Here is a 14,907-nt window from a genome sequence, read left to right as displayed (position 1 = left end):
CAGTGGAAATAAGACCGAATACTTAATCTAACACAATAGCCATCCAGAGAGAGGAAAATAAAGAAAATAAAAAATTGGGTGACTAGTATATGCAGAAGAAGAACTATCATCAGAGTGTCTGTTTTGTCTCCTCAAATCAGACTCGGATAGGTTTTAATTTCTATCTTGTATAAAATATTTATGGTTCCCATTTTTGAATAGTTTATACATTCAAATGACTGGTAGATGATCCTTCAGATTATACAACATCCTATTGACCAGCAGGGTTCTGGGTCCCTCTATGCATTCTATATGACATTACAGGACAATCTTCACAGTATGCATCATAATTCACTCTGCTTCTCCCTCCCCCTGTCTCTTTCTCTCTCTCTCTCTCTCTCTCTCTCTCACACACACACACACACAGTTACAATTTACAAAATTCACATCAATTAGGAGTTATTTGAACTGGTATAGCATCCCTAATTTAGGGAAAAGGGGCTCCTAAATTTTGTTTTATTTTGTTTTAGGTGAGGAGAGTTCTATAAAGCATCTTCAAAGATCAGAAACAAATCCCCTAACAGGTGCGAGGTGTTTAGAACCTTTAAAATATTCAATTAGATTAGTGGTTATCAACTCTGGCTACATGTTTAAATTACCTGGGAACTCAAGAAAAATGGCCAATGACTAGGCATCTCCCCAGACCAATTGAATCTGCCTTGGGGAGAGGGGCTGGTGGCTGCCCAGCCATTTTTAGTTCTAGGTTCCTACGGTGACTGATGCAGAGGAGGGTTAGAATCCTGAATTTGGCAAGCATCTATGAGTGAATTCACAGGATGACTTTCTTCAGTCAACCTTTATCTTTTTTCTTTTTTTTTAAACAATTTTTTTAAACGTTTATTTATTTTTGAGACAGAGAGAGACAGAGTATGAACGGGGTAGGGTCAGAGAGAGAGTCAGAATCTGAAACAGGCTCCAGGCTCTGAGCTGTCAGCACAGAGCCCGATGCGGGGCTCAAACTCACAGACCACGAGATCATGACCTGAGCTGAAGTCGGCCGCTTAACCGACTGAGCCACCCAGGCGCCCCCCTTTATCTTTTTTCTGTTTGAAATTCCCTGGCTTCAGTGGGCTTCAGAACCCCTCATCTCCACCTCCCAATTAAAAGGGATCTCAGTTTTGTTTTGTTTTTTTCTCAGCCTCTTTCTTTGAGATTGCACAGGAGACTAGTTACCAGGCAAAGCTCTCGGCTGCCTTGAAACCAGGAAAAGATGAGATTGGTTTCTCGGAGTGAGATAGAGGAATTTCAGCCTGTAGGAGGAAAGTAATAATAACTGCTGATGTTTACTGGGCACTTATTTAATGTCTGAGGTATTGTGCTAAGTATGTGCTAAGTACGTCACGATAATCCTTTGAGGTACATGCTACTGTTGATTGCTGTTTTGCGGGTAAGGAAACTGAGACCAGATAAAAATAGAAAGGTCACACTGGTGGAGCCAGGATTTGAATCTAAGCAGTCCAGCTCAAGAGTTCCTGCTTGTTAACAACTACACCAATTATCTCACACTGGGGTGTAGCAGAACCACCTGGAGCCCAGGCTCCCTGAAGGAGGAGGCGTCTGGGCCTTCATAACTTTAGCAAGTACTCAGCTGATTCAGATACTGACCAAACATCAGGAAATACTACTCCATCTCAAGTCATTGCTTACAGTGAAGACAGCTGAGGCCTACGTATATTAAGAAGAAAGGAAGACCTAGTCAAGAGGTTGCTGTCCTGGGTATGGAAAGCTAGCTCAATATACAAACTCTCACCTTCTCAGATTGGCAAGCAAAGACAGGAATTACCTGTCTTTGGTGAATGGATGGTGAATGGGAGGGAAGGGAAGGGAAGGGTACAAAATCATGTTTCTGCATCTGAATCTCAAGCCTAGCTTTGCTCCCACCAGTTAAATCTTGGAAAGACCCTGATACAATATACTATCGAATTCATCATGGTATAGACTGAAGTCACATTATTATTTTATGTACCATTTAGAATAAAAAAGCCACTCATGAAACTGTTAACCGCTATCTATTATGAGAGGCAACTAAGTCTCTAAAATCAGAAAAGAATTGTGTATCTTAGGATCGATGAAATACGGTACAAGCAATGAACTCTAATGAACTTGGTTCTGAAACTGTGGAAATCACTCAGCACATTGGGGAGGCTCCTGCTGGCAGAGTGCAGATAACAGAGTTCCAACAATACGGAAAATAGTCTGTACTGCAGATTTTAATAGGATTTTTTTTTTTTTTTTTTTTGCTAGAAGAATTGAATACACATACACTAAAAGCAGAAGAAGTCACAGCACTCTTTAGGTTTTAGCACTCAGATTTCTTATCTGTGAAATGGGTTGTGGTACGGCTTACTGAGGTAACATATGTAAACAAACACCACAGTACGTGGTGCAAAGGAGGAGACTGAAAATTGCATTTTTCTCCCTTTGCTAAGTCTGACGACATTTTTATGTTGCTTGAAGTCTGTTTTGAGAGGAGGAAGGCAAGTAAAAGTGGTAGATGTCCAAAATCAGAATGGAAGTCAGAAGGGCCATGCGATTTACAACAAATACCTGCTGAATGCTGTTTCAAAGCATATCTACTTTATGAGGTGAGGTCAAGCCATAATCAATTTTGTACTTGTACTAATACTGAGTAAAGAGCTGTGTGCACACGGGAGGCTCTTCATATTTAGAAGAAGAAGAAATTATAGTCCCACAGGACTCCCAATGCCTGACTTAAAATCCAATGCCTTTGCAATTAGACTCCTAAAGAAAAAAAATACCAAGAATGTATGTGGCATTTAACTCACACTTTAATAAAACTTGTGGGTTACTTCTTTCAGTCACATTATGCTTTTAGTATAAAATGATGAGTTTATGAACTTCAGACATGGCTTGATTATTTTCTGAGGACCACAATTAATATTTAATCAGGGCAGATAACTTAAATTTAGATCCTTAATGCTGCCTCGTTTACTGGAGTTTCAGCTGCATCCAAAGGGAACTTCACATGTGGGGCCCATATTTGATAACGTGGAGAGCCGCAAGAATGAGGGCAAAGAGATTTGCTGGCTTTCCGTGGAAAGATTCAGAACTGTGACATGAATCTGAAGAGTTGAATGGGGCATTGTTTGGTGAGGAAGCAGGTAAATAACTCACAGGGAAATACTGCAGGCTCTGAATACAATAACCACCCAAGGTACAAAAATGATGCCATCTTATGGGCTTTGTGTTCTGTGAGGGCATAAAGCTTCCAAAAAGCCAGCAAGCACCCCCTTCCCCTTTGAAATCGGCTCTATTTGGAAAGGTTCACTGAGAGTGAATAAAGGGTTAAGTTACCACAGTGTGGCAATTTCTGCAGAGAGGTTGAGCCTAGATTTCATTCTTTCCTGAGAGAGTGATGGAAAGTTCTTGACCTTTTGGGATACTGCTACATTTGTTGCTTTGGAAGGCCTTCCATAATCTGGGGGGAAAAAGCTCTGAGTGTAGGCCAGAATTTTGAAAACAGGGATGCCATGAATAAAATGGTTCACTCTTTCCCACATTCATTCAGAACTTTTTAAGCACCTGCTTAGCGAGCGCCAGGCTATAGCCTGTCTGCGAAGCCATGGGACCTAAAGAGCCTAGCACACAGCTGGGGCTTTAAGAGCCTCTGAGGCCTCAAGATATAAGGCGAGGGGAGATCACAGGTTTTCCTGCAAATAGCTATGCAGCCATATAACTAGGTACATCCCTCTCTTTTCTACCACTGCTCCTGCCTTCAAGGGCCCCCCACCAGGAGACAAGCCACAGTCTTCTACAGGCCTTTAGGCCAGGCCTCTTCACTCCATGTGGCCGCTGCCGCTATCTTTCTAAAACGCAAACTTGGGACAACGTTCTCGGCCACAGCGCACAAGGCCTCGCATGAGCTGGTTATGCTCCAGCCACTGGCATTTACGCACCAATCCTGCAACTCACCTTCCTTTTCTTTCCTCTGTGCCTCTACCCATGCAGGTCCCTCTGCCTAACGTGCACTCCTTCCTTCTTGTGTCTACCTGGTGGACTTTTACCGATTCCTTAAGATTCACTTTAAACACCTGTTCTTTCATGTTCACCTTCATTGACCCTCAAAGCCCAGTTACTGTCTGCTTTGCACAGAGCCTGGGAACCTCAGACAATAAATGTCAGCTTCCTTGTCTCATGTCCTTCTTGGAGCTATGGCAGCACCTTATATCCTGCACTCAGGCTCTGTGGTATCTTTTTCGAACTTTGTCTAGAATCTGTGAGTTTTCTGGGCGAGTATGACTGTATTTTGTTTATCTCTGTGTCCCAAGGAAAGCGTCTGGCCTAGAGCAGCCCAGTCCATTGTGAAGTTTTCAGTGATACAGAAGAATTAAAAAGATAAATCAGGAAAAAAAAAAAAGGATAAATCTGGACACCAGTTAGCTTTCCATAAAGCTAAATGTGTTTACTTAGATTTTCTTATGAAAGTATGGACTTAGAACTTCTGGCTCATTCAAAGAACCTTTCATTTCTTGTACTGCTGAAAACAATGGCAGAGTTCGTGCAAGAATGAACTGTGCCTGAGTCTGAATCTGTGCTCTGCCACTGCTAATGTTATATGACCCCCTGTGCCTCAGTTTCCTCACCTGAAAACTGGGGAAAATAGAATATAATTGTAACCAGTCCATAATTGGTATGAATGTTAGATAGCTAGATATGCGCAAAGTGCTTCTCACACTGAAGCTAACACTATTCGTCTATGAAACTAAGGTGATAGAGGTTTATTTTTTAATGTCCTTACTAAAGAAAATGAAAAAAAATTAGAAATGTTGTATTTGCTTTCCAGACTTCCTACCTACCTGCAAATATGTGCAAACACATCTTTATTTACTTTTGAGAAATCCAAAAGTCTGGGGAATTATTGTTTTCAGTTATGTAGAACTCAAAAACAGACACGAACCACGGGATGGGTTTCTTAAAACCGAGATCCTGGAGTCTACAGGGACATGACAGAGGTACTGGAAAATCAGAATCCCTCCCAGGAGAGAACTGAGAACATGCCAGAGTGATGCCTAAAGATTTATAAAGTTCCTGCATACAAACAGTTTCTGCAGAGCAAGCTAACCCTTTTGAGGAAAAATCTACCATCATTAGGGCTCTATATGCCACTGATTGGCTTTTTATTCACTTGAATGAGGGCCTACTTTAAGCACGCTTCTAACGTGGAGAAGACAGGTGTTTATGTATCAATAAACACAGAGACAAAGTAATACATTCATTAAGCTTAGGTTTCAGTAGTATTAAAAAAGAGAATTCCAGAAAATAAAAAAAAGCATAACTCAAAGAGGTGACCTTAAGTATAAATCTGTAGAGTTTTAGAGTTTTTCTACACATTCTTTCTTGAATCACAATAAATAATGAATTAATGTGTCTATTTCTTTAGGCAGAGACCCCCTTACATCAGCAAGAGTTAAATACACAGTTTAAAGAAAATAATATCATGACAGCAACATAAAACCAATGGAAAGTACTGGCCAATTATTTCCTGTCCTCCCTGCTCCCCATCTCAATCCTTTCTCACATTATATGTAGAAAGACCCATCTTTAGAACCATGTCTGTTTTGTTCAACACAGTATACCCAGGACTTAGCACAGTGTCTGTCATTCAGCAGCCTTTCAATGAATATGCTAGTTTGCACCAAGGGAAGGGATGGAACTAACATTTCTTGGCCACTTGCTATGTGCAAGGTCCCACATAAAGTTATTTTCACATGTACATCACCAAAGTTTTCACATGTTTCATTGATATGGAAAGCAAGAGAAATGATGCGGATCTAGGGAGGGAGACAAGTTTTATAGGCTTCGAGCCTCCCTTCCTGCCCTTCTTTCCAGGTTACCCTGATGTTTATAAACCAACAATGATCCTTAAGTTTTTACTCAAGATGATTTTCCAGCAGTTTTGTTGATTCCTAGGTTTCTTCTGCATATGACATCTCAACATTTCAACCCTTCTCAACCAAGGCCAGCTTGGCTGGCTCTTATTTAAGGGTCCCAGAGCTATAATAGAAAGAGAACAAACTCTTCTCAAAGGAGTACGGACTCAAAGGAAAGAGATCCAGATTCCAGGATCTGGATTCCACCTACTAGGTTTTCCTGGAAAATATGTGTCAAATCTCTCTGCAAACGTTTATATTTTACATTCAACTATCTGCAAAATGAAAGGGTTGGGACAGGTGATTAATTCATTTATTCAAACAACAAACTTACACCGAACATTTTATAGATATCAAACTCTTTATCTGGTGCCGGGGATACAAATATATCCAAGACAAAGTAAAACCAAACTTCTGCCTTCAAAGAGATCCCAATCGATTAAGGTCACATTAGATGCCATCTTAAAGATTCTTTTAGTTCTCAAGTGCTAATAATCTATGTCCTGGGAATCTAAATATCAGTTTAACTCACTCTTAACAGTAATTTCAAAGCATGTTTGTTATCTCAGACTGGATACAAGCCCAAAGGTAAAAATAAAAGTGTGTGGCACATCAGGGAAATGATATTCTGTCTCAGTGTCAAATGGTTATAGCAACTTTAATGAAAAAACAGACCATTAAAAAAAAAAAAAAGAACGACTCTCCCTTAAATCTCACTTCAGCACCTGAACAGTAGGAATTCTTATTGTTTCCATTGTGCTTTTTCATTTCTGGGTCTACTGATGAAGTACAATACTTGAACAATACTCTGGCAGACTTCAAATGGTGCCTGAGCAGCCGGCAAAGTAAGCTGAGAAATTGGACACCCTACCCTACCTTACGATGGGAACCCAGTGAGGTATATTTATTTTATTGGACAGTTTGAATTTATTATAGGTTGCTCATAATTTCCTGTCTCATTTCTTTAGTGCTCTTGGAATTTATGTCAGGATGTCTTAGGTTATCACACTCCTTCCCTCCTTTGTCCCAACATTTATGCCAACAAACTGAACTGACTTAGAGAAAGTCCCCGGACAAAAATCGAAGGGGAAAATACCCAAAGCTTTAGTTGGAGAATGGCAGAAGCTTTGGAAAAAAATCTGAAAAAGCAATGAAGATGAAAATGGAAACTCTGTGAAAATTAATGTAGTGTAGAATTGGCGAACATACCACTTATTTCTTTAAACAAATAGAAGAAAGAACCCGCTTATGAGGTGCACCCAAATAATTCACAGGTGGTGAAACTATTAGAGTCTTGCAATTTCTTGCCTCAGAAGTGGAATAAATCTCCTATATTATAAATGGTGTATGCTCACACATGTGATTTTTCTGTTAGTCCCTTTATTTCAACTATCCCCCTTTCCACGCACAAGGCCTTTTTGGTTTTATTGTAATTAATTTATTTTAGTGGAATTGTAGAGAAAAGTCTAGTGAAGGAGGGAGATGCGACCTACTAAAGCAATAGCACTTTAGAAATATGATTCCAAATGGAATATGCTTGTGTTTTCCATGGATTTTTTGGTTATTATAAAGTAAGCACAATGTAGTAGAAACTACATCAGACTGCAGTCTACCAGCATGATACCCCAATTGTGGGGCAGATGAAAATGCCCTAGACACTGGTAACCCCTAGTAATTCTCACAATGATAAGAATTTGTTTTGAGGACAGTTTTTTTTTCCTAAAGAATTTATCTTAACTAAAAAATTGTTCTAGTGTGTTCTGTTACACAAATTGATATTCTCAACTATGGAAATTGGAAACAAGTTTCAGTGTTTGAAGTCAAATACTGTCTGATAATATCCAGAAAGATAATACATATGAATAATCTGTGGGAAGCCATGATTTACATTTACACACGGATAGGATTAAACAGATAGTGTCTATGCAGGTACAGAAGAGTCCCTTTTAAGATGAGTCAGCTTGGGGGGGGGGGGCGGGCAATTGAAAACAGTGATACCCATCCCAGAACTATTCCCTACAGGAGAGTGTTTTGAAAACTTTTAAAAATAACTCTACAACAAAATGTCCAATGAACTACCAAACTCATTGTAAGGACAGTGTCTTCTTCCACGGAGCCTGGCTCTGTGTTGGCCACACAGTTGGTGACAGACAAATGCTATCAATGAAAGTATAATCACTTGATGTTTCATGGTACTGTGGAATTTACAAAACACCTCAACGTCTGATGCCATATTTGCCTCTAATGACATTCTGGAGAGTTAGGTGGGATGGGCAATAATAGCACATAGATGAGGAGACAGCGCTGAAGTAAGTTCTGTGACTAGACCAAGATCACAGAAGTAGAATCCGTGCTACAGACCAGATGGTTGCACTCTAAAACCAGTGTTGTTCCATGACATCTGAGACACGTACGAGAAACACATATCAAAGATGGTTGAGACTAGGTATGCTCAAGAGGCGTGTTTCACTTTGGATGCTGCTGTGCGAAACATTTGGGATTTTTGCATTTATGAGTCTGTTCCCCTTTCTGTCACTTGTTTACTCCTTTGTCTACCGACATTCTGTCCTGAGAGCAGCATTGGTGTTGTGCCTTAGTTTCTGCTTCTCCATATCTCTTTCTGTTTTCTTTGCCTTTCCTTTGGGTCTGCATGGTTCTATGTCCTTGGCTGGGTTGGCTGGTCTCCTCTACTCTAGGAGATTCCAACTGTTTACCACAGCCCTGCCTCTCTTGGTTCCTTTTCTCACTTACTGTGCCGTTCATTCCTGGATTCTATGTTTGAAAAATGAGCATGGACCCATTTTCCTTCTTTTCCTTCAGTCTTTGTGGTGTGCAGGCTGTTACAAATGTAGAGCATGTTAAGCACTTGGGGGCACGCAGTAAGTTGCCCATCACAAAGATTAAACCATCATTAGGATGACATGCAATCTTCTTGTTTCAAATTTTCCATATAATAAATGGAAAGTAGAATTAACACTGACTTTTTTTTTTTTTAATTTTTTTTTTCAACGTTTATTTATTTTGGGGACAGAGAGAGACAGAGCATGAACGGGGGAGGGGCTGAGAGAGAGGGAGACACAGAATTGGAAACAGCCTCCAGGCTCCGAGCCATCAGCCCAGAGCCTGACGCGGGGCTCGAACTCACGGACCGCGAGATCGTGACCTGGCTGAAGTCGGACGCTTAACCGACTGCGCCACCCAGGCGCCCCAGAATTAACACTGACTTATAAGTGAGTGCTAGCATGCATGGCATCTAAATTTGAAGCACAGTTCATTTTAAAAAGGTGTTCAGTACAATAAACAACACCTTTCCTCCAATCTCAGTGTTTTAACACAAAAAAAAGGTTGGGGGCACCTGGGTGGCTCAGTCGGTTGAGCGCCCGACTTCAGCTCAGGTCATGATCTTGCGGTTTGTGAGTTTGGGCCCCACGTCGGGATCGCTGCTATCAGTGCAGAGCCCATTTCAGATCCTCTGTCCCACTCTCTCTGCCCTTCCCCTGCTTGTGCTGTCTCAAAAACAGATAAAACATTAAAAGAAAAAAAAAAAGGTTTATTTCTTGGTAGTGGGTGAATGGATTTCAGAAAAGGAATTCTGTGAGAGTGGTGGCGTGGGGTTCTGCCCCACGAAGTCATTTAGGGACCCAGGCCTTGCGCTTGGTGGCTTTGTCATTCCCTAAGGTCTTGAAGTTCCCTGCTGGAGGCTCTGTGTCCAGGAGGCAGGTAAAGAGAGAGTGCTGAGTGTTTGCATGATTACGTGGCAGATGTGAGGGCTAGAAGTGCCATCTATAACTTCTAACTCTGTTCCATTGACTCACAATCAGTGAGTGATTGTGACCATCCAATCACAGAAAAGGCTGGGAAATACAGTTTATCTTTACGTCCTGCCAGAAAGAGAAGCGAGTTATGGTGAACCCACAGCATCATCTCTGCTAAAATGAGAGTTTATAGCTACCCTCCATTTTTATAAGACTGCAGCAAATATAAGTATCATTTTCCTCCTGAGAGCAAATTTCATAAAAGGAAAATACTTGAGAACCAAGTGGGTTAAGCAAGATATGAAACATGCAAAATTCATTCTAATTATCAACAGCAAAAGGGATTGTTCTTCAACTGTTATTCATTGTATAGACGTATATGTTTAAGAAAGAGAAAAACAAAATATTTATCTTCCCTTTAAGATTTATTAGCTTGCTCACTTGCTCTTACTAAAACCAGAATTAGTGAAATGCTTCAAAGGTGAAACGGATGTTCACATTTTCCTGTCCTATTTGTGCCTTACCATCTTTCCAACTTTTTTTTACCAAGTCATTCTTATCCATCCATTTACTCATTCATTCAACAACATTCACTGAGATCTAATTCCCAGGCATCTGACAGAGGTAGGAGGGACAAGTCACTCCTGCTGTCACCCACAATGTCACGGAGTGGACAGAAATGTAAGCACAGTATGAGAAGTACAGTGACAGAGATCAATGCAAAGAAGCCCAAGAACTAGAAGAAAGGACATCTTAAAGTACTGTAGAGATTACAGTTACTTACACATGTCTCTGACAAACAATTACTAAAAGCTAATTCTACATTGGTAGAATTTGTGGTATGGGTAGCCAAACAGAAATTATGGTATTTCTTCTGCAGAGAGTTTCAGTAGTTAATGAGATACGATATATATCTATGACTGAAACAGAGACCATTAAAAAATACAGGGAAATATCCAGACTTCTTTATAAACACCAAGCCTCTGGAAATCCACCAATAACAAGCCAGAGGTCACTGGTGGAGCCAGACTACTACCATTGGGACATCTTCTTGACGTGGCCAGAAAACTCCTAACTGCTCTCCATGCTGGGTGCTCTCATTGGCAAAATCCCCAGGAGGAGAAGCCGGAACAGTTAAGCTTTATTCAATGTAGGTTTTAATCTTGACGTTCGGGAATTGGGGAGATTTAGTCATTTACTTTTGAGCTCATGGAAAGAAGGGGTTGATAGCAACAGCTTACCCCAGTTAGCAGGCAGGCTCCCCACACAGCTGTGCTGGCCTATTTCAATTAGGATCCTTTAGGGCTTACATCACCTCTGGTATGCCAGTCCTAAGCCGCTCATGAGCCAGTACTGCCAATCAAGCCAAAATTCAACCACATGGTATAGTTTTTATGATGTAGACAGAAAATGACACGAACTTGTCTTATTCTGGTGAAAACACAAAGTTGGAAGCCAGCTCTCTAGAAGAAGAAAATTAGTAAACGCAGCAAGCCTGTAAAACTTGATTTAGACACATTTTCCTGTGATTATCTCAACACACTTAACTAGTAGGTTATTCATGATGATTCAAGGAATGCTCTCACTCAAGAAAAGACGAGGGCCCTCATGCTACGAGAGGTCACTTCTGGGTCACTGTACTCATGAGACCACAAGAAACAGTAGAATATGCAGAATGAGGGAAGAGTAGAATGAAACAAACAATTCTATGTGAGAAACTTAAATGATTAAGGCCTGGAACCTGAAACAGACAAATTAAAAGCAGAGCTGTCACTTGACCAGAGAAACTGGACTCTGTACATGAAGTTAGGAAACACCAAGAATGTGGAGAATTAGCAAACCAGGTGATAGCCTCTGTAAGTCCTTTCCTCCCTTAAATTAGTTCACAAACAGCTATGATGCCTGTATATAAAAGACATTCTACCAGGTGCTACAGGAAATGCAGACATTCAGAGGACACTATATTTTTTTCTGGAAGAGTTTAAAATTGTATTTTGATTAAACCATAAGAAGGAGCAGAACCAAATTACCAGACGTGTCTTATCCAAACAATTCCTGTGCAAAACGCAACAACATTAACTAGTTTTTTTTTTAATGAGTAACAGGTACAGTGGTTAACCACACTTTACTGATTAAAATTACACAAACCCTGACCTTAACTTTGTTATTATTTGAGCTTCGTGCAGCATCTGAGTACTAGCCTAAACCCATGGTGTGCTAGGGGATGGCTTTCCACCTTATTCATACGCATTGATAAAGCAGAATCAATATGTATTAACACTCATATAAAGGCACAAACAAATATGTTCACTTATCCATTTTCTCTCTTTTTCTCAAGTCTTTAATATCCGTGTGGTCTTTCAAGGAAAAGTGGGGGCAGAAAGTGGTCCTGAACAGACCTAAACACTAAAAACAGGAGTCTGAAGAAACAAAATTGTAGCTGACCATGTCTAGACAAGAAACTTCACAAAAACAGTTAGAAAATAGCATATAAATAAATGCCTCATTATGCTCTGTAGATTTAGGTGAAAAGTCCTGAGGCTTGATTTAAAGAGAATGTAGGCATGAGAATAAGAAATAGATGTAGAGGGAACAGTGATAGAAAGGTACCTGTGTATGTGCACGCACGCATGCATGCATGCGTGCGTGCACACACACACACACACACACACACACACACACACACTCACACACTCACACACTCACCACTTATTGGAGCAGCCCACAATCTGCTGCAAATAAGGGATTTAACATTCATTCCACAAGCTAATGGTGCTTCTCGCCATCCAAGATAGATCCACTTAGATAATAGTGGAGGACAGTGCCAGAGCGACTGAAGGGAATGGGCTATTGTGTTTGACTAGTTTCCATGTATAAATTAGTGCAGAGAAGAAAAAGAAATTCAACAGAAAAACACATGTACTTTATTATAATTCTGAGTGTTACTCTCACAACTCCCACAATAGCAGGCGAAAGAGCTTAAAACCACTCAAAAGAAACAAAAAGCAAATGCAAATTTGATTAAATGCCTTTCTGACAAGAAGTGATTTGACTTCAAGTTTGGATGGACACATATGTCAATGGCCGGTCATGGTTTTTGCCACATTCCTTTGGAGCTACACAGTTGGGACAAAGGAGAGGGAATGAAAAAGGGGAACAGAGTGGGAAGACTGGGGAAGCTGGGTGATGTGACTAAATATGACCTGAATATCAGGATGAAATCTCTTAATCAGAAGTACTGTCCTACTGTGCCCAGAGTAAAATAGATATCCATGATGTATGAGCTTTGCATGAACATATGATACAGAGACACAGGGACCTCATTTTCCCAGAAAGCGTCCTCCAAGGGTAAAGGATTTTGACAAAACTGAGGGTCAATATTTGATATTCTCACATCCTCAAGAACCAATACAGGGGATTCAGCTGTCAGTGACAACGAACACTGTTTTGAATTAGAAATCCGACTCACCACTAAACAAATGGGATATTTTCGGATCAAGTTAAAGGGATCTTCAAAAATCACCTACATTAATTCTAAGAGTAGATAGACTCTTATAATGTATAAAATAATTATGGGGAAAACAAGCTACTTTGTTCCATTTCTCCATTCAGACTGAAGGCTGAGCTGAAACTGTCACACTTCTAGTTCTAAGCCAACTGCTGATGAGGCTCATGGGCTCATAGGTCAGTAATGTAATTTTGGTCACAAAGCTGATGGGGGCAGTTAACAAGCAAGTGTAACAAGTGCCCACAATCCTGTACATAACTTCAATGGTCAAGATGAGACAAAACCCCTAAATATCCAACAACGACTACAGACCAACTTACACCATTGCTTCCATCATTGCTAAACATTTTCCAACCATAGTATGAAGCAAACAAGTGATTTTCTCTCCATTATTTGACTTTTGTATTCAAATATAAGCTTGTTTCCCTATCTGTAAAATAGGTATAAAATGCCTATTTGCGGGGCACCCGGGTGGCTCAGTAGGTTGAGCTTCCGACTTCGGCTCAGGTCATGATCTCACAGTCCGTGAGTTCGAGCCCTGCGTCGGGCTCTGTGCTAATAGCTCAGAGCCTGTAGCCCATTTTGGATTCTGTGTCTACCTCTCTCTGACCCTCCCCCGTTCATGCTCTGTCTCTGTCTCAAAAATAAATAAACATTAAAAAAAAAATTTTAAATGCCTATTTGCAAGCTGATTGTGCAGATTTCTTGTAACACGTTTCAAACAACTGGCCCAATATTTGGCACATTCAGACACACAATACGTGGCAGGTATTAATAATACTGTTATTACTCTGCCCAGGGATATATTTTGTTGTTCACAAGTCAGTTCTTTCTTGTGACTCTCAGAATCCCAATTCATTTAAATACAGACCTGAAACAAACCTGAGTTTGATTTCATTTTATCCTCACAATACAATTATTGTAATTTAAACAAAATATGTTTTATGTTTGAAATCTGATATAAAGAAACACTTCTTTTTTGCACATAAGTCTAATTATATGCTCAAGTACATATATGAATATTCAAGATGTCAAAGGGGGAATAATGCAATTTGCCAAATGGGTAGCTAAGCAGTCTACTCCTGAATAGGACAGTTTTTCCAAAATATAACGACATCATATTTTCATATGAAGATAGCAAAAAAGTAATGTGGACTGGTAATTGAACTTGTGATTTAATTAAATTAGGGGAATAACACACGCTTGTTGAAAATCACAAAGAAGGAAAGATGAGGCAAACTAATGGTGTGTATATAAGTAACACGTCCCATATGGAAAAAATGAGACACCTTTCATAAATTGCTTGCTCCACTAGTCATAAAGCACACCTAAACATTCTGCTTTTTATATTCTTCACAACAGCTTAAAGTTATAGTCTATTCATGCTTAAAATTCAGTTGGCCTTTAAATGTCTGAAAACCTGAAAATACATTTCTATATTTATAGCATTTGCAGTGCAGCAGTATGATTTCTTGGCTACAATGATGCAAATGAGAGGTGGGAATGTATAAAATATTTAAACACTGTCTGATTACTCTATCTGATGAATCTTTTTGGAGTTTTTCAATTTATACCAAATGGCTTGCTTCCTCTGTTCAAAATTATAGCGCAGATGAAATTTGTCAGAGTCTAATCAGAACAAAACATTCCTTTAGCATCAACGAATCAATGCAACCTATATATTCGTTACATTTTTACCTTGTTCCCTTCTTGC

The 14,907-nt window shown here is 39.9% G+C and overlaps 1 protein-coding gene across 6 annotated transcripts in view; it reads right to left on the bottom strand.

Moving 5' to 3' along the window:
• ADAMTSL1 (ADAMTS like 1) overlaps window positions 1-14,907 on the bottom strand; it is an 885,884-nt gene that overhangs the window by 363,595 nt on the left and 507,382 nt on the right. The window lies entirely within an intron of this gene.

This window comes from Puma concolor, chromosome D4 (assembly GCF_028749965.1).
Source record: "Puma concolor isolate L17-30 chromosome D4, mPumCon1.1.hap2, whole genome shotgun sequence".
Classification (NCBI taxonomy): Eukaryota; Metazoa; Chordata; class Mammalia; order Carnivora; family Felidae; genus Puma; species Puma concolor.
The sequence above is the reverse complement of the archived record's forward strand: the minus strand, read 5'-3'. Positions and strand labels throughout refer to the sequence as shown.